Source organism: Podarcis pityusensis (genome assembly GCF_964106645.2).
Source record: "Podarcis pityusensis genome assembly, chromosome: 7".
NCBI classification, from domain to species: Eukaryota; Metazoa; Chordata; class Lepidosauria; order Squamata; family Lacertidae; genus Podarcis; species Podarcis pityusensis.
In genome coordinates this window covers 18,824,842-18,843,938 of record NC_138031.1, presented here as the reverse complement: position 1 = coordinate 18,843,938, position 19,097 = coordinate 18,824,842, and the positions used below count along the sequence as shown (strand labels likewise).

At 41.3% G+C, this 19,097-nt stretch overlaps 1 protein-coding gene across 5 annotated transcripts in view; it reads right to left on the bottom strand.

Annotated features, from left to right (window-relative positions):
- The window catches only part of CSMD3 (CUB and Sushi multiple domains 3), a 578,955-nt gene that overhangs the window by 245,290 nt on the left and 314,568 nt on the right, over positions 1-19,097 (bottom strand). The window lies entirely within an intron of this gene.

Sequence of the window (19,097 nt, the reverse complement as noted above, 5' to 3'; positions counted from 1 at the left end):
TGCACGTATAAACATATTGAGAATTCATACAGATAGATGCAAAGGGGGGGGGAGATGTTTATTCTCACTTTAAAAAAATGAAATGCAGATATAACAGCTGCAATTATAACCTGTCATTATTCACAGTAAATCAAACAATTGACAGTACTGAATTCAATAGGGTTTACTTCTATGACAAGAGCCTGAGCTTCACTTCTAAGTTGCATATGCTAGAGGGATAGCATGAGGAAGCCTCAAAGGCATGAGGATGCCAACTTAGAAACACTAGGATAGTTTTCTGGTTTTGTTCAGAGACCAGTATTCCTACGAGAGAACCTGGAACACGTTTCTAAATTAGAAAGCAAGCTGAGAGACAAACACAAAGTGGGCAGGTGAGTGAGAATTCCATGAGGAAGAGGAACGAAATCCAAAAGCTTGTCAGTCTCAAAGGACTCCTAATTAATGTGTAGTTTTAAGTCCATTTTATTCTCTGCTTTAGTAATAATCAATTTTTAACACTTGTTTTTTATTGTTGCAAACAGCTTTGGGGGGGGGGGTGTCCAGAAAAGTGGTATATAAATATTTTAATTTTTTTGTGCAGGTGTTTGTGTGTTTTAATTAACACACTTCTGGTTCTCTTTTCCAGATTTCCCCTCCCATTTGTCCTAAAGGGATTGCCATACTCGAGATCTCTTTTCTAAGGGCATGCTGAGGGAATATGAAGAATTTGGATCCAGTGGTTTCAAAGGCTGCTCCATCCACCCACAAAACTCATCCGGTACCACAATCAGAGCACTCTCCAAGGGCAGAGTCCTCAGGACCATAAGATTGGTATAATATACATATCTAGCATCATGCTGCTCCATTACCTGGGCCAAATAGTTGACAACACTAAATTGTGTCACAAGGAACTCTGGCAGCATTCCTAAAATGATTTTTGGAGTTACAAAACACAATTTTTAATTACCTCCTTGCCTGAAAATCTAAAAGTAGCCAGTTGTTATACTGAAAATGAAATGGTTTGCCAACTGTTCAAGCCGTTGGAGGGTATCAATGTTAACTTAGAGACAACTGACTGTGACCTGATAATTCCTGTAACAATTTTGAGATAATGCACACAATCTATCTCTGTATGTATGTATTCATATTTATGGACTAGGGCTTTTGTCCTTGTCCAGTTATGTTACCTATATTGGGGGGAAGGAACCCACAGATCATTGCTGTAAGGCTTTCCACATTGCACATTAATGGAAATCCTAGAGAATAAAAAAAAAATTATCTACAGCAGGGATGGGAGCCTGTGGCCCTTTATTTGTGCAGATCACACCATACCTGACCCACTGGCCATGCTGGCTGGAGCTGATGGGAGTTGGAGTCCACTAAAATCTGGAATGTCACAGTTTCCTGAGATACATATTACTATCACTAAATCTTTTCCTCATTATCTGGTCTTTAAGGGGCATAAAAAGCACCTACATTAGATCTGAGCTGGGACAAAGCCCCAAACTGACATTAAGGGCAGAAAGGTCATTGTTTCACTCCCTACAGAACATCGATGCAAATTGTAAGCTGAAATGCGATGTTTGAAATAACTGAAAGCTATAAGGCAACCAGCGCCATGGGTTGCAACATACCAAACTAGAGTTTTAAATCATCACAGGGCTTTACAAGTGAACCCAAATAAATAATTTTCAATCAGTATTCAGAAAACCGGTAACTTTTCATATTAAGGTTTACTGCGTATCATACACAATCCCAGTTATTTTCTACTCTATACATATTTTCACAAAAGTGAGGTTGAGCTATTAAATCAGTCTCAGTAGCCATTTATGTACTCTCTAAACAATAGAACTTATGTAAATAAGCATCACTTTAAACAAACAAAAATTAATTAATTACTCAGATTAATTGAAAACCAAGATAGAATCCATATTGGGAAATCCACAAAAACAAAATGCAAATATATCATCCAACAAACAGAAAATGTGTTCCCCTTTAGTTAAATAAACAAATTTGCATATATAATTTCTATAAAACCAAAGGAATCAATTACTTTTTGTTTTATGAAAGCTGAAATTATTTTTGGATGTATTGCTTTTATTATTCAGGCTTTCATGGAATATGGTGGTTTGAGACTTTCTAAAAACTTTGCATATATTAACATTTTTAATGTGTCTTCTATAAGCCCGAGCCATCAAATTAGAACATAAACATTTTAAGGCTATTTCTATCTATGCAGAATACAGCACAAAGCTTTTAACTCATCTGAAATTTCACATTTAAAGTTCATTTATGAGAGCTGCACATATACCTCAACACCCCTCATTATTTCCAATGGCTTACAGTGGGGCATGTGAATGGTCTCCATTGGAAAGCAGTGTGTTGAATGTGATGTGACACTATTTAGAAGCCCTTATTATTTAATGTGCAGCCATTAGATGAGCTTGCAATGGAGAGCTGAACCTTAGGATCAATTGTCATTCACTTTTTGTATAGTCCTTGGGTATGCATCTAGTTTGAGAGAGAAGAGGGATTCGAGAACGCAAAGAAGGAAAACCTGCTTAGGTTGCTGATATTAATATACTTCAACTGATTTGGGATCAGGATGACTGATTACTCCCAGGTAAGGAGACACAGAATATATTTATGACATAATACATTTTAATGAAATCCTGTCGTTAGATTGACAGGTTACACTTCCATTACAATTTATTAGAAAGCAGATCCCACAATGAAAATGGTTGTGCTTTATTATAGCCAATTACTCACCACAAGTATTATTTTAAAAAATGTTCTAAGCTGGTGGTATACTGAATCTATTTATTAGAGGATTAGGTGGCAATTTAGAATTTGTGATTGGAATGATTGATTTCCTTAAAACTAAAACGTTTTATGTAGACAGGAGCCTTCTTTAAATAACTTACCTGAAGTCAAGAAATACAGCTGTGACACCAAGCATTTGCAGAACATGCATTAGTTATTCCATTAATGCTATACAGACACAACATGGTGGAAAGGACATCAAGATAAGTTGTAGTGCAATCCTATACATGTATACTCTGAAATAAAACAAGACAAGTGTCTCCCCTCTCTATATGGAATTATAAATGATTTTTTTCTGCCCTGAAATTTGCCTTCCATGTATGATTTGTTTCTGCCCTGGAATTTGCCTTCCATGTATGCTCTTATTTCCCCACCTGTAACCTACCATCTCAATCTCCTGCCCTTTCTTTCCTGCGTAACAAGATCTATCTCACTTCTCTTTCCTTGCCCAAGTTTATTTTCACATAACTTCCAGTTTGGGCTTACTTCCCATATTACTTTTTTCCAACCTATGTTGAAATTGGTTGGAAAAAAGCGCGCGCGCGCGCACACACACACACACACACACACACATATATATATATATATATATATATATATATATATACACAAACGGAGATAGCCAGCGAGCAACTTAACTTGTTTTCTTATCATCTCAAGGCACTTCCATGTGTGATTCAGTCACATACTGGCAAATTCAGCTTGTGCAATTATAGTTGATTGAGAGGTAATACAAAAAAACCCATTTTAAACATGCACATATTTCTCAGCATTCTAGTCACCACAGCATGTTAGCTCTTTAAACACCAGCACCAATTTATCTGCCTGCCTTGAGGTATCAGTATCCATGTTATGCTTGTTCTGTGGTATTCACTTCCAGGCATGTGAGTTTAGATTTGTAGCTTCAAAGAGTTACTTATGGGATGCGGGTGGCACTGTGGTCTAAACCACTGAGCCTCTTGGGATTGCTGATCAGAAGGTATGTGGTTCGAATCCCTGCAACTGGGTGAGCTCCTGTTGCTCTGTCCCAGCTCCTGCCAACCTAGCAGTTCGAAAGCACACCAGTGCAAGTAGATAAATGGGTACCGCTGTGGCAGGAAGCATTTCCATGGGCTCTAGATTTTGTCACGGTGTTCCATTGTGCCACAAGCAGTTTAGCCATGCCGGCCACATGACCTGGAAAGCTGTCTGTGGACAAATGCCAACTCCCTCACCCTGAAAGCCAGATGAGCGCTTCAACCCCATAGTCACGTTTGACTTGACTTAACCGTCCAGGGGTCCTTACTTACGGTTACCACAAACAATCTTAAAATCAAATTGTAAAATGGGTGACAGCTTCTGAGCAGCTAAAATTAACTATCAAAGCAAGAACTAGCATCAGGACCAGACATATCCAGACATATTCTGATAGCTATTGAGGATTCATGGGTGCTTACATCTAACCTAAATCGTGCTCAATGGGCTACTCATTGTAAACTCAGATTCTACCTTGTGTTGCAGGTGTATCCAAGGCACCAGCTATTGATCCCCCCCCCCATGACCTTATGTAATGTTTTATTTGGAGTACGGTGGCAAATTTAAAGTTCCAGGAACATCACAGCCACCTTACTGCAGATTACAATACCACTGCTGTCCATCACAGGCAAGCACAATGAAGGCATCACTGATGTTGAAGGAGATGGCACTTTACTGGAGACCCCGTCAAATGTGCATCCAGCTCTGATCAGAGAGGTATGGCTCAGGGTTAGTTTATACATTCATGTATGTATATCAGCTGATAACATATATGTAAAAATAAAATCATTATGCCTGACATGATATATCTGTAATGGCTCTTTCACACCTGCAAGTCATAACATTATGTCGCAATCACCAAATGATGAACATCTATGTCTGAAGTTTCCCTCCCACTGCAAGGCAGCTGAGCCATCAGACCGTGAAGCTTTATTAGGCTTTTATGAATCTAAAATACAATCATAACTACAAGTATTTCAAACTGTGAAGATTAGGCACTTCCTAATATTCAACAGTACCATTTCTGATTGTGGCTAAATTTATTCATAACAAAAAAATGATTTTTTTTGAAGAAAGCTTTGCAATATATAATGTTGTAATGATGTGTACATAGTTTTAATGTAACACTGGTGAAATTACAAATTAATTATCCCTTCTCACAACCGTTTGACCTTCACTTGCTGGGGTCATGGAGTTTTCCCAATATTTGGGAAAATAAATAAAACATGGCATTTGTGCATTCATCTTTCCTTCAAAATAGGGCGTGTGCAATTTATGCATGATTGTAACTAAGCCACTACCAAAACTAAAATCTGGTACACACTCAATCCAATACATCCTAATGACTACCAGTACATGCTGATTACTAAATTATGTTTGAAAACAGGCAATTTTTTTTTGTAATTAATGGCCAGAACATGAAACATGAATTCCTAACAGAAACTGAGATCACTACGCATAGCAAACCAAGATACTGGGTTTCTGGCGACTGTTACTGTTGCAGGAAAAATCTATAGGCACTTATTATTATTATTATTATTATTATTATTATTATTATTAAAATTTGTATACTGCCCTTCATCCAAAGATCACAGGGAGGTTCACAACATAAAAATACAAAACGAGAGCACAAAATCTTAAAGAAAAATTAACAACTGAGTATTATCTAAGGCCGATTTCCCCCAAGCAGTTGTAGTATATCCGTATTTTTCACTCTATAAGACGCACCAGACCACAAGACGCACCTAGTTTTTGGAGGAGGAAAACAAGAAAAAAAATATTCTGAATCCCAGAAGCCAGAACAGCAAGAGGGATCGCTGCGCAGCGAAAGCAGCAATCCCTCTTGTTGTTCTGGCTTCTGGGATAGCTGCGCAGCCTGCATTCGCTCCATAAGATGCACACACATTTCCCCTTACTTTTTAGGAGGGAAAAAGTGAGTCTTATAGAGCAAAAAATATGGTATATATAACGCTATTTACCAAACATGCTACCAATATTCCTGCTACCAATATTCAGATTCTTCTTCTGAATATTACTATTCAGAAGAAGAATCTGTTTCCACAACAACAACAGTAAGGTAGGGCAGCATGGAACAACTAACAATATAGTTACAAGATATTTTGATACACTGACTTTTTAGTTACTCTGTTCCCATTACACTTATAACTCACATCAGCATTCACACCACTTTTTCCCTGTCACAATGCAGCACAAGTGCAGTAATATATATAAAAAAAATATTTTAAATGTCAGTGCTGTGTTCTGCTAGAGCTCTGAATCATGGCAGCAGTGGGACTTTTCTCTGAAGAGCTGCAAATAGAAGTGAGCTGTAAGTGTAATGGTGAAAGTGACAGATAATGGTAAGTTAAGCAAATTGTACTTTGTCAGTCCACTCGTGATTGGTGCAGCATTTCTGTGCACGGCCAAAATATCACCTCCAAAACTAGGGAGTAAGAGGGGAAACAATGGACCGTAAGGCATTGAAGGGACACTGTCTAGATTCCTCACAATACTTCACAGCAACAACAAAATAGTGTGATTCCCAGAGAAAACAGGTTTGTGTAGAAGCAACCCATGTTCTGATATTTGTAATTTCAGCTACACCAAGCAGCAGTAGGCATTTATGGAAGCAATCAGCAGAGTGGGCCTATGTCATCAGAAAGCAATCTTATCAGATTTATAAGAGAGTGAAACACTTTCATGATGATAATTCCATAAACGGAAGTGGTGATAATTTAATTCCTACGAATGTGTTGCTGCAGATGTAATCAGCTTCAGTAAAAATTACTTTTTTGTGTGCGTTTCTTTGGATGTGCTGCTGCAGATGCAATCAGCTTCAGTAAAAATTACTTTAGTGTGATTGAGCTGCATTTATTCAGTGTTTACAATAAATACAAAATTGGCTGGCATGTTAACAATTGCTGCAGACTATTTGCTGGAATGAGTCCTACCCTCTGTTATTATTAACCATCTTGCAGATTTGTACAGTAGCAATGGATATGTTACTTCTAGTTAACAAGGGGTCAGTATCTTCGCCCAGACTTACTACAGTTATGGTGTCAGTATCACTTCTGCTCTCTTCAGTTACTGTACAGAATTATACCAGTTTAAACACAATGATATTTATTATCTAATCCAACTGAAAATGTGAGATTGAGAAGCTTGACTTGACAGAAACACATTCAAATCCCTTGGCAGACACCTTCACAATGAAGGGGCTTCCTTTGACCCCAGATTACTTCTAGCAACTGTGCATTCATTCACAATGACCACTTTTTCTTTTTAAATAGTCTGACTTCCCACCCATCAGAAAGAATATCAGGGAAGAGTTTGTACTGATGCAATGTATCACCCAAGGCAAGTCAAAGAAACAAACCATCAAACCTTACTGTATGAACCCATTTTCAAAGCACCAAAACTTATAAAGAATTTTAAAACAACAACCCAGCAGCACTCTGGTCCAGCACTTTTGTAACAGAATATCACACTGCAGCAGAGATGAGATGCATGTTTCTTACAAATGTCTAAAACACACATTTAACAACCGTGTTTAGATGTTTATAGCTATAATCTACAACCCTGACTAGTCACATTGGTTTGGAGAAATGCATGAGGAAAGGAGTGGGCAGAAGCCAATGCTTCCCACCCCCCAAGAAAAAATGCAGTCCCCTGAGCCTCCTATAAACTCCTTCCCCCATTTCTCAGAGATCAGCCTTTCTGCCTGTGCCACAGACTATCCCACTCGGAAAAGTCTTTTCAGAGACCTCAGAGAACTGCCTTGGGAAGAACAGGCAGGAAAGTCAACTTTCACCACCCATACCCCATCTTTGGCATTTCTCTGGATCCAACTTGCTGACGCAACAGCTTGTTCGTGAGTAATGCCTTTACAGAAATGATGTTTGTAAAATATTAAATATATTGTAATATTAAAGATATTGTAATATTTGTTGGATGTTCTCTGCAACCACTGTTCTGAAATAGAGAATGGCACTGATAAGCTTGTTTTCTAGAAATATTTACTATCTAATTGATCCCTAAATAATTTATCTAAATTAAAGAGCAGGAGGATTTGCCCAAGGCCAGATGCTGAAGCACTACTCCTCCAACAGAGCAGAGATTTCAGCTCCACTGCTATGAAAATGACTATATTTGTTACTGCAAAGCAATGTGGGTTCTTTCCAATGACAATTCCAGAAAGATGTTCTGTCATGGCACTACAACTATACTATGAAATATTTGGCACTGCAAGGGATTGGTCCCCCCCCCCCCGCCGAAATGACACTTTATGCTGTCTTTTGAAACTCTTACTTATGACATCTTTGACCACCTTCCTGAGTCTCATATCAAAAACAGGCACTCTGCTGTTATGAACAGAATGGCAACAGTTATTTAACTATATGTCACAGACAGCTAGACAGCATATGAGGACAGTCTATGGCGGCTCACTGAAGTTGGGTACTCCAGATCACAGTTTTCAGTGCCATGTTTGACTTGCATTGAATCCTGCCATTGTAGGACTGAGAGACTTATGCACTTCACACAGTCAGAGTTGATGTGTTGCTTTAACACTTGAAGAAATGCAGGGATGAGAAGTAAAGCATAATGGAGAGCCAGAGCTTAAATACAAGCTAAAAATGTTAAGAAGAAAATTAATGTGCAGAAGACTTAGAAATTACAGGGTGTCACTGCAAATATTTTCAGCACTAAGAGCTTAACAAGTAGTTTGGCCACTTTGTGCTTCTTAACAGTGATTTATTGCCTTTGTGTTAATACATGAGGCTTGTCTCTCTTTTTTTGTCATGATAGGAATTATTAATAAATTATAGAAAATATTTATCTTTACACAGCAGGATATTTCCCCCTGCATAAATAATTCCTTTGGTGTATTCTCAATTTGGTATAAAATATTATCAACAGTCTAAATTATGCATACTGAAAAAGTCACTGAAGATCTCTTCTGCACTCACAAAATAACACAGCTTCTGCTAGAAATATTACTGTGGATTTGAGGAATAAAGTGTGTATAGGGTTGTTTCCCCATTTTAAAATAATAATAAAAATTGGTGAATTCTCTCTCTCTTGCTTGTCTCTCTTTGAGCCACTGCAAACACTGGCTCATTATAAAACATGGCGGGAAATGATTGCACTTTCATTCTCCTTCCACTTCTTCCATTTATCTTACCAGCATGTCCCTTCTGCTTATCTTCTTAGCACTAATCACGACTTCTTGTTACAGATATATGTAACTGTGGAAACCATGGTTAACATCAACCAGGATACCACTAGAGTATCAGCTGGAATGTTTTGTACTGCTTCCTTTTTTTGCTAGACTTCTGCAAACCTGCAAAGGTGAATCTGTTCAGAACATAAATCTCTTCCAAAGTTCTGATTGCATTGCAGACATATGTTGTTCAAGGAAGACTATGGAAAGCAACTGTAATATATGAACTGGAATCTCAGAAACTTAATGTGGAGGCATGTCTGTGCACACAGCCAAAAGCAACCACCCACCACCCCTTCCAGATATATTCCAAGCAGAGAAACCAATGCTCACACTTCAAATTGCACTCTTTCCTTCTGTGGCTGGGGACTCTGGATGCCTTGTGTTATGTCAGCAGTTCCTAATCTACATATGCATCTGAATGATTTATTTTTATTCATCATATGTTAGGAATCATTCAAAGTCTGTTTTAAAAAGTTAGCAGATCTAAATGGAGAGGGACTGAAAGGATAGCAATGTAGACTGTAAGGAATAAATTCCAAGGGACCTCTGCACTGTTACCATTTCAATTATAGACTGGCAAATTAAAGTTGATTTGGAGCTCCCCCCCCCCATCCAAAAAAAGCCCACAAGCTTTATGTGATAAGGCAAAACTAACAGGAAAATGCATTGGAAAGTGTGGAATAGTACTTGGTTTATTTGACATTACAAACCTCCCTGCAAACAAATCAGGCTGAATGCTCTGTAAATAGCTGACATCATCTAAACTCCTCACAAACTTTCTGCAAAAAAAATCAGGATAAACGTTCAATAAAATGGGCATCTGAAGTGACCCAAAATGCTTTCTTCAAATCAATAGCATAAAATATGGTATACTAGTTTGGGGACAAAAAGTGTGCTGAAGCATCTTGCAGATATACACAGCCATAAACACCTGCAGAAATGGTGCAAGAGTCATTATTCTTCCTAACCAAAGATAAATTTTCCACTTCCCAAACAAGTGGGCTAATGCAAAGGTTCTGCAAAGCAACAGTGAAAAGATGCTGCTCTCATTGTTATCTGGTGCCTTTCTGCTTTGTAATCAATAAGAGTTAACATTTGACTTCCACCCACATGATTCTTCCCCCACAATTAGCTTTTATTTAACTTCTTTGCTTCCCAACACAGGAAACTGATATGAAAGTCACTACAGTCGCTCCAACCATTCTTTAAGCATTTGCCAAGGGATCGATAATGCCTAACGCTGTTACTACCTCGGAATATTTCTTGAGAAATTGCCTTAGAAGCAGGCATTTGAAACACACTGCAAACAGGGGGAAAATGGAACATAAAAACATGGCTCATAAGAAAATTGGAAGCAGCTCTCATAGCCTTTCATTTTCTTTCTGCATAAGTAGATTTGCATTTCTCTTAGTTCCAAACTAGATGTTTGCAGTATGCAGATACATATCTTGTTTTTGCCTTATTTCTTGCCTTAAATAATTACTAGTGTTGCACTGAAATCTACCCTATTCATCTGGAGCTTTCTTTCCCCGTGATAGAAAGAGATTTTCCCCAATCTTGGGGCACTTTAGAATTCTGGTGGGTGCAGGGAATTGACCTTACTTCATCACTGTGAGGTTGCTGAGGGTGGTTTGTGCTTTTTTCTCTTTCCTGTGAACAATTTTCCCAACAATCTGCAGCCTCCTTGGCTGCTTGCATTTCCTGAGTGAAAAAGCCCCATGGCAGGAATGACTTTACAATGTATTTCCCTGAGTTGTAACAGAAAATTTGAGAGTGTTGCAGAGTGCAGACCACTTGGGAGATTATTTGTATAATAAAAAGGGCATTTACAATCACCCTTCAGCCACCTCAAAAGCAAGCAATGACACGGCACCCTATTATTTCTTTCAAAAGGCAAAAAATGTTCACTGAAGCCATGTATCAAGGAAAGAGAATTTTAACCTTAGGGCCAGACAACATGTGACATGCTTATGTATTGATGTCCTCACCTCAGCCTATTATATTTTATGTAAGGTTTGAGGTATCCCATCCAATTCAACACAGAACAGATTAAAAATGCAGTCTCCTTATATGAGTAAGTGGCTATTCAAGGGTGGGGTGTGATAGCATTTGTGAGGAAGCACAAAACGTGTGTAAATGCCTGTGTCTCAAACCCATACTTTCTGGAATATGAACAGCTTTTAGACAAAGGACAATTTTTAAAAAATGCAGCTGGAAGAAGATGAGCAAGACTGATAAATCAAAATGACAAAAACACTACATAGATGTGACTAGTAAAAGCAGAAGGCTTGAAACATTGCCTTCATGCCTTTTGCCTGACAGAGTAGGCCTTTTCATGTATTCTCTTCTCATCTGAAAGGAATGACCATGGCCCTGCCCCCTTTGCCATGTTCCCATCGCAGTCCCACAGCACTCCACTGTCAGGGACTGGACTGCGGAGGAATGGTGGGAGCTGCTGCCCTCTTCTCCTGAACCTTTCCAAGGGCAGGAGGACAGTATTGATTTAGAATGGTGGTTTGCAGAGGGACATAGTCCAGAGGGCAAAAGCTGGGAAATACTGAGTGAGGAACTGATAGAAGAGGGAACACCAGGAGAGAGACAGCATTCCAGACCCCTCCTTCGCCTAGGACTAGACGGGCTTTGAGAGTGATAAAACAGAAAGTGCAACAGCAACAAGCTCAGATTACCTGAAATAGGAGTGATGTAGATTAATGGGGACGGAGGGGGTAAACCTTTACTGGGAGCAACACCGTTTTTTAGAGAGATATGCATTCCTCTCTCGCTGTGATTATTAAAGAACTTATCTGGTAATAACGTTCCTTTCATTTGATCTGCTTATTTACTGCCACCGGGGGAGGGATCTGTTTCCCCAAAGCCTGACATCCACCCACTAGAAGGGTAAGTTCTCTGCTCCTGTAGGCTGGTTGCACAATTTAAAACCCTTGAAGATCAGGGTTGAACACACTACTGACTTTTACCTTCCAATGTGTGGAGGGCTATGGGGCGGGCAACAGGGATGCAACAGAAACAGCAAGGCTAGCATATGCCTGCACATTGTCCTGTTCATCATGGAAGAGGCATAAGATGTGAAGGGGGTTGTGCGTCTCTGCTGAGAGGCTAACCAAACAGAGAGGCAGAAAGAGCACACTGCAGTTTCTCCTACACCACAGAGCAGTAGTGACTGTCAGGGCACCACTGGCAGTGCTGTTGGTGCTGACTTGGCATCCGAGTGCCACTCACTATTGTGCCAAGAGAGAGAGGGGCAGGGCAACAGCGAGTCTGCCTGAACAGGGAGTCTGCCTCTGCATCTTTTTAAACAGCAACAGCACCAAGTTGGAAAGTAAGCCCAGCCGGAACTGCCAACAACAGTAGCTACTGCTGTTAAGGATACTATTGTTTATTATATCTATCTATCTATCTATCTATCTATCTATCTATCTATCTATCTTGCTCAGTCCCTGCTCCTGCCAACCTAGCAATTCAAAATTATGAAGTGCAAGTAGAAAAATAGGTACCACTCTGGCGGGAAGGTAAAAGGCATTTCTGTGCGCTGCTCTGGTTCGCCAGAAGCAGCTTAGTCATGCTGGCCACGTGACCCAGAAGCTGTACGCTGGCTCCCTCAGCCAGTAAGGTGAGATGAGTGCTGCAACCCCAGAGTATTCTGCGACTGGAACTAATGGTCAGGGGTTCCTTTACCTTTTTTTATCTATCTATCATATTTGAAGCTTTCTTCCAAATAGCTCATGGCACCATACTGAGACTTATCCTGCTTTGTCTTCAAAACAACCCTGTGAGGTAGGCAAATCTGAGCTATTGGGATTGGCTCAAGAACACCAAGTAAGCTTCATGGCTGAGTAAGCTTCAATAGCTTACTTGGCCAGAGTGGTGGCAAGTGGACGGCTGCACAGACACATTAGTGGAGCTCTTCTGGTGCTCCTAACTGTGTATTTGTCATTGCATTTCCCCACCTGTGCTATCCAGGTAAGCTGTAGAGACACTGGGTATTGAGAAGGAAGCTCTGTGGCTTCACCCCACCTCCCACTATTGGCCACATCTAATATACTAATCCCTGTTCTACACAGGCTTTCGAAAGCTCAAACAGGAAAGGCACCTGCTGCAACATTCTGGGTACCTATTTCACAGTTTCTTCTATTGCATATGCAATCATGACTATTTCAGCCTTCTTGTTTTGAGAATTAAAAAAAAATACAGCTTAGAAATCAGTAATTCAAGTTGTAGCAATCTGGAAAAGAGAATATTGGTTGTTGTTTTTTAAAGCAATTTTATCAGTAATAGTAACTTGTCTAGAACATTGATATTTCATGAACAGGCTTTCTGTGTAATGGCCGTAATTCCTTATATATTTCGTTTACAGTCTTTGTAGAAAATGAAAAGGACCATGAAAAGAAACCTATACTTTATCACTGATTAAAATAACAATTCAAAACACTGAAGGGCACCCACATTCTACCACTGGTTTCTATGATGAGTGGTTCATTTTGCATTTGTGTGTGTGTGTGCTCTGCCCAAGTCTATTAAGTATCAACTTCATTATGTTAAGGTCAGGCAAAAGTGTGCCACAGAAACCACTAGCTGAAGATTCTGAAATTTGAGCAGATGGGAGCAGGCCTTCCTTCTCCTTTAACTAGAGCTGGTGTCAGCAAGGTGTGGATCTGTATGAAGGAGGATAAATGACATCTAAAAACTGGGCTAAGAAGGGACAGAGAGGCCTGCCTCACACTGTGTTGAATCCTGCGTATTTGACATTAGGGAGGTCCTAGAAACCTAGATCATTATCTGTTGAAGAGTTATTGCTATGTGCTTTCCATCTTATGCTCAGTCTGTACATATGCGTAAATAAAACCATATATCACAAAGACACCATAAGTCTCCAGTGACCTTCATTCCTAGGAAACCCCTGAGAACTCCCTCTACTTGAAGAATGGATTGTGAGTAACAATATGTTTTCTCCCAGTACCTTGGCAGAACATGCATTTCCCCACAAGGGATAGCACATCTCCTTCCAGTGCCTGAAACAGTAACAGAGGCAGAAATATAACTGGGGGAGGGAAAGCAAAACTTTCACTTGTGGTGCTTTGTTAGAACATCTCAAGCAGCCTCCTGGGTAATATGTAGCTTTTCAAAAGATTGTGCCTTATATGTGTCGCTGAATTGATAAATGTTTATTAGAACACAAGGTCCCTTTGAAGGTAACTACAGGCCTCACATGAGTGAAAGGCAAAGGTATATCAACATTTTGCAATTTGAAATGTTTATTACACTTGTCGAAATCCAAGATGAGTTACCAAAGAATTACCCTAGTTCCATTGTAGCATTGCTGAAGTCATCAAAAATGTTGTGCCATCCTAATACACCAACTGAGATGCTCTGAGAAGCCCCAGATAAATAAAACATCTAAACTAGTTCTTGAGACTTAAAAAAACAACCCCAAAACCTGCTGCCTCTGTAGAATTCTGTACCAAAATTAATATAAAAAGTTCTGAGAGTGTGTGTTAGTATCCATTTTATTGCCTGCCTTTAAACGAGAACTCATAAAAAGTAGTAGCACAACTGGGCAGTTCTGTCCTATCGGCAATAAATCACGGATTAATATGGCTGGTGCCACTGTTTCATTTTCCAGCTCCTTGTTTTCACTATATGAGGAACTAGGCAGCTTAAAGCCCCCAGTCTAATTTGCAGAACTTTACATGACATGTGTGTAAGTGGGAAAGGTTTTTTTTTGGGGGGGGGGGCAAGGGAAACATGCTGCAAAGAGTGAAATATTCTCACCTGCCTCCAAATGCATTTTTCAAATGTATTTTCTCCTTAAGGACATTTTACTGGGTTCCAATAAAGTGGTTTTTTTATAGTTTGTAGTACTAACTTATTTGTTATTTTAATTATATTCATAATACATCTTTCCTCCAAGAAGCTGAAGGTTCTCCCCTGTGATGGCCTGGGACTCGGGCTCGGACTCAGAACCAGAGGAGTCTCAGTCTGCACTGGATCCTTTGCCTCAGGCATCATCTGAACCAAGTCTGGGTCTGATCCTGAAGAGTTCCAGTTTGCACAGGTTCCCCTGCAACAAACACCAGCTGGGCCGAGTCAGGGGCCTGAGCCTGCCCTGGCTCCAGATGTGGGGAATACCTCGTTGCCTTCAGCTGGGCCATCACTTACAGCTGCTCCACTACCAGTTGGGTCAGGGGAGGCTGAGGTGGCCCCTGGGTCTAGTAACCCACCGACGTCTCCTGAACTGCAGAGACTAAGGTCTTAGAGAAGGAGAGACCTGAGTACTCAGAGGAGGAGTGCTCGCCTTCGGGCGAAACAAGGAGGTGAGTCGCCGGGGGATCAGAACCATCCACTACCCCAACGAAGATAAAAGGCTGTTGGACCCCATCCCAGGTTGCGGGAGCAACATTGCTGTATGCCAGATCCTGCCTGAGGTCCTGTACCTGCCCTTGTCTGGTTTCCTGCCTCGTGTCCTGCATGGGGCCTGTTGGACTGACTCCTAGCAAAACCTTCGGATTCTGGACCGGTCCTGGACCATGTTTCCCGGGTTACCCCCAGGCCCAGCACATCCCCACTGCCTCATTTTATCCTCACAACTGTATGAGAGTTGGTGATTGGTCCAAAGGCACTAAGTAAGCTTGGTGGGTGTGTAGGATTTTGAACCTGAGTCTTCCTAGTCCTAATCTGACACTTGATAGACATAGAGAGATAAGCGTGTGGATTTTTGCATGAGTGGCTTCCATGTTAGTTATTAGGCCTGAAGCCATGGGAAATAAAAGATGGCTGAGTGCTTGAAGTCTTCAGCAGAGTAGAAGAATACCAGAAGCCTTTCTGAGAGCAAGGCAGTATGAACCACACTTATCAGGATGTGGCCCAAGGCCACCTAAGCAATCCAGGAAAACGGACTGAGATAAGGGCAACTGGTTAGCCCAAAATCTGCTGACGCACTGTCAGTTATGTTCACAGCCTCTGGTGATATACTGCCAGACACATTTTCTATATGTTTTCAGACTCACAATAACCTATAAAACCAACCCGGAGGAAACCTGAGAGTTGGAGAATACAGCAGATCCCACTGAAGTCACGAAGTTCTCCCACCAGGCCTCTGGCTTCTACCCTTGCCATGTCTAGTCTGGCTAACTGGATTGTGTGTGTGTGTGCGCGCGCGCGTGTGAGTTTTCATTAGGATGCTTTACCATAGACTGCTATTATGGGGACAAAAGCAGTTTTCCTACCTGAAATGATCAATGTCTTTCTTGACTCTCACCTTCTAAGATCCCTGAGACCCCAAATTAACCAGAAGTCCTTTTGTGACACAACACTGTCGAAAGTAAAAGTTGTTGTGTTCTTAGGGTCATTTTGGATGACTTGTTTCAAAATATGAAGACAGTAAGAAGATATGTCAAACCTTATTTAACCTTAAGTGTGAAGAGGCTGAAAAGGAAATGGGTGAACTATTTTTTTTATTTAATACAACTGTGCTCTGGGGGTCATAGCACACAGTTACCAGAACAATCAATGAAACAGATACGGATGTCTGCAGAAGCAATTCCAACAGTATTTATGGAATGAACACTACAGTCAATAGAATAGTTAGTTATACAGCAGAAACTAAAATAATCAGCTGTGTTTGTTTTCCTAGTAGTTTCTTAAAAAACTAGTCCATCTCACTCCTGTAAATAATCCCAATACACAGATTTATTTTATTTGAAAAATAATAATCAAAGCTCTTCAGGCAAGCTGACTATTGCTGTAAGCAACGCTTGCCATAGCTGAATGATTGAAGCACTACTCTATAGCCAAAGGCTATCATAAATATATTAAAATAAAAGTCCATACAGATTGGCAATTATGCCAAATAACTCAGTGCCCTAAAAAGGATTCCAATGCCAGGATATATTGGAGATCATCACCCGTGTAAACAACAAAATTAATTGAAACACAGCTGTGTTCAATTTTTAAGGATATTAGCAAACAGTATTATTTTACAAATTGATCTAAACACTATTATTATTATTATTGTTGTTGTTGTTGTTGTTGTTACTGTTGTTATTGTTCTTGTAATTATTATTATTATTAAAGTTGATTCCAGATTCTGGTTTTGTTAAATGCATCCTTAGTTTGGAGCCACAGGCTCTAATCCAGAAGTTCTCCCTTCTTTCTTTTGAAACCAGAGAGGCAAAATATTAACTTGTTATTAACTTCAGAGAAACAGGAGATATAGAATACAGAAAACTGAGCAACACAATACTGATCATTTTGAGCTGCTATCCTATACAAAGGAGGCTACTTCTGAGTAGACATTACAGAATGGCACTGTAACTTTCTTCAGAATTAGGCATATTTGGCTTATAGATTTATTTATTTGGCGTATACTATCTGTCCCCATTTTATTTGGTCACTCATGAAAAGCTTATAATATATTTTAATGAACTTTTACAAGACAATAATGTGTGGGTTGGTTGACGGGATATTGAATTTTCTTCATCCCATGATGGAAGAATTAACCTGCTCAAGGCAGAAATCCTATGCACATTTACTAAGGAAAAAAACAAGCATGGAACTGGGCATGGTAAAATGCTTCACCTCGAGGAAAATCAAGCCAATGCTTCTGATAAATTCATTGTATTTTTAACGCAATATTGGCGGTCTGTTTCCCAGGCAGCCTGCATTGGTGAATATGCTTTTCCCACTTAGAATAGGAAGCCAGCACCTAATAGGTGCTGATAAATTGACAAAGATTTGCCCACCAGTAAGTAGGGGAGCCCGGCATCTCTAAAATGGTAAAAGTAACTTATCATGTAAGAACCACACACAGAAGCAAACAGATTGTGCTGGTCCAGGGGGGAGGTTACCGTGGGGCGAGGTCCAGGACCTGAGTTGAGGATCGGCAGACAGTCCTCCTCGGGTGAAGCGGGGTCCACAGCGAGAAGCCGGGCAAGGACAGGAACTCTGGGGGAACAGGACTGGATGCTGGCTGAAACAGCTCTTCAACGACGTTGCTCCCGCAACCTGGGACCGGGCTGACTGGCCTTTATCTTCTCTGAGGCCAGGGGCGGTCCCGGCCCCAGGAGACCCGCCTCTCCTAGCCCTAAGGCGAGCACTCCTCCTGGGAGAAACCAGTTCCCTTTGCCTCTCTGCCCTGAGCCTCTGTAGTTCAGGAGAGGCTGAAGGGTTACTAGACCCGGGGGAGACTCACCTGTAGGCACTGAGTCCTCAACCACCTCCGGAGCCAGAGTGGATTCACCTGGTGCCTGCTCCTGAGGATCTGGCACAGGTGCAGGCGCTTCAGCATCAAGGCCCTGCCCCAGGTTGCTAGGGCCTTCGGCTACCAAGATTGGCGGTTTTCCTGCGACTGGCATCTTCTCGGGACAGGATCGGGCGTAATGTCCACTCCCACCGCAGTAAAGACACAGGTTCCCCTCCCGACGCCATGTCTTCTCCGAGGGGGAGAGGCAAGGTCGCACAGCCCCGAGCTGCGTTGGCTCGTCCGGCAACTCGGCTGTGGGCGTGGACCTGCTGGGAAGCACTGGAGCCAGGAGCCGGGGGTGCTGGCGGTCCCGGTCGTCTATCTGCAGGCTCCGCTGAATAAGGGCGTCCAGCGTGGTGGGACGATCCATCATGGCCAACTGGTCCAGTATCTCGTCCGATAGTCCCTCAAGATACTGGTCCCGAAGTGCAGAGTCATTCCAAGACAAGTCTTGCGCCAACAGCCGAAATTCCATGGTGTAGGTGGCCGCAGTGGACTTGCCCTGTTTCAAACGCCTAATTGCCCGGTTGGCTTGACTCTCCTTCTGGGGGTTGCTGACTGGCCAGGAGAGGTGGGTCTCCTGGGGGCCGGGGCCATCCCTGGCCTCAGAGAAGATAAAGGCCAGTCAGCCCGGTCCCAGGTTGCGGGAGCAATGTCGTTGAAGAGCTGTTTCGGCCAGCTTCCAGTCCTGTTCCCCCAGAGTTCCTGTCCTTGCCCGGCTTCTTGCTGTGGACCCTGCTTTGCCCAAGGAGGACTATCTGCCGACCCTCAACTCAGGTCCTGGACCTCACCCCACGG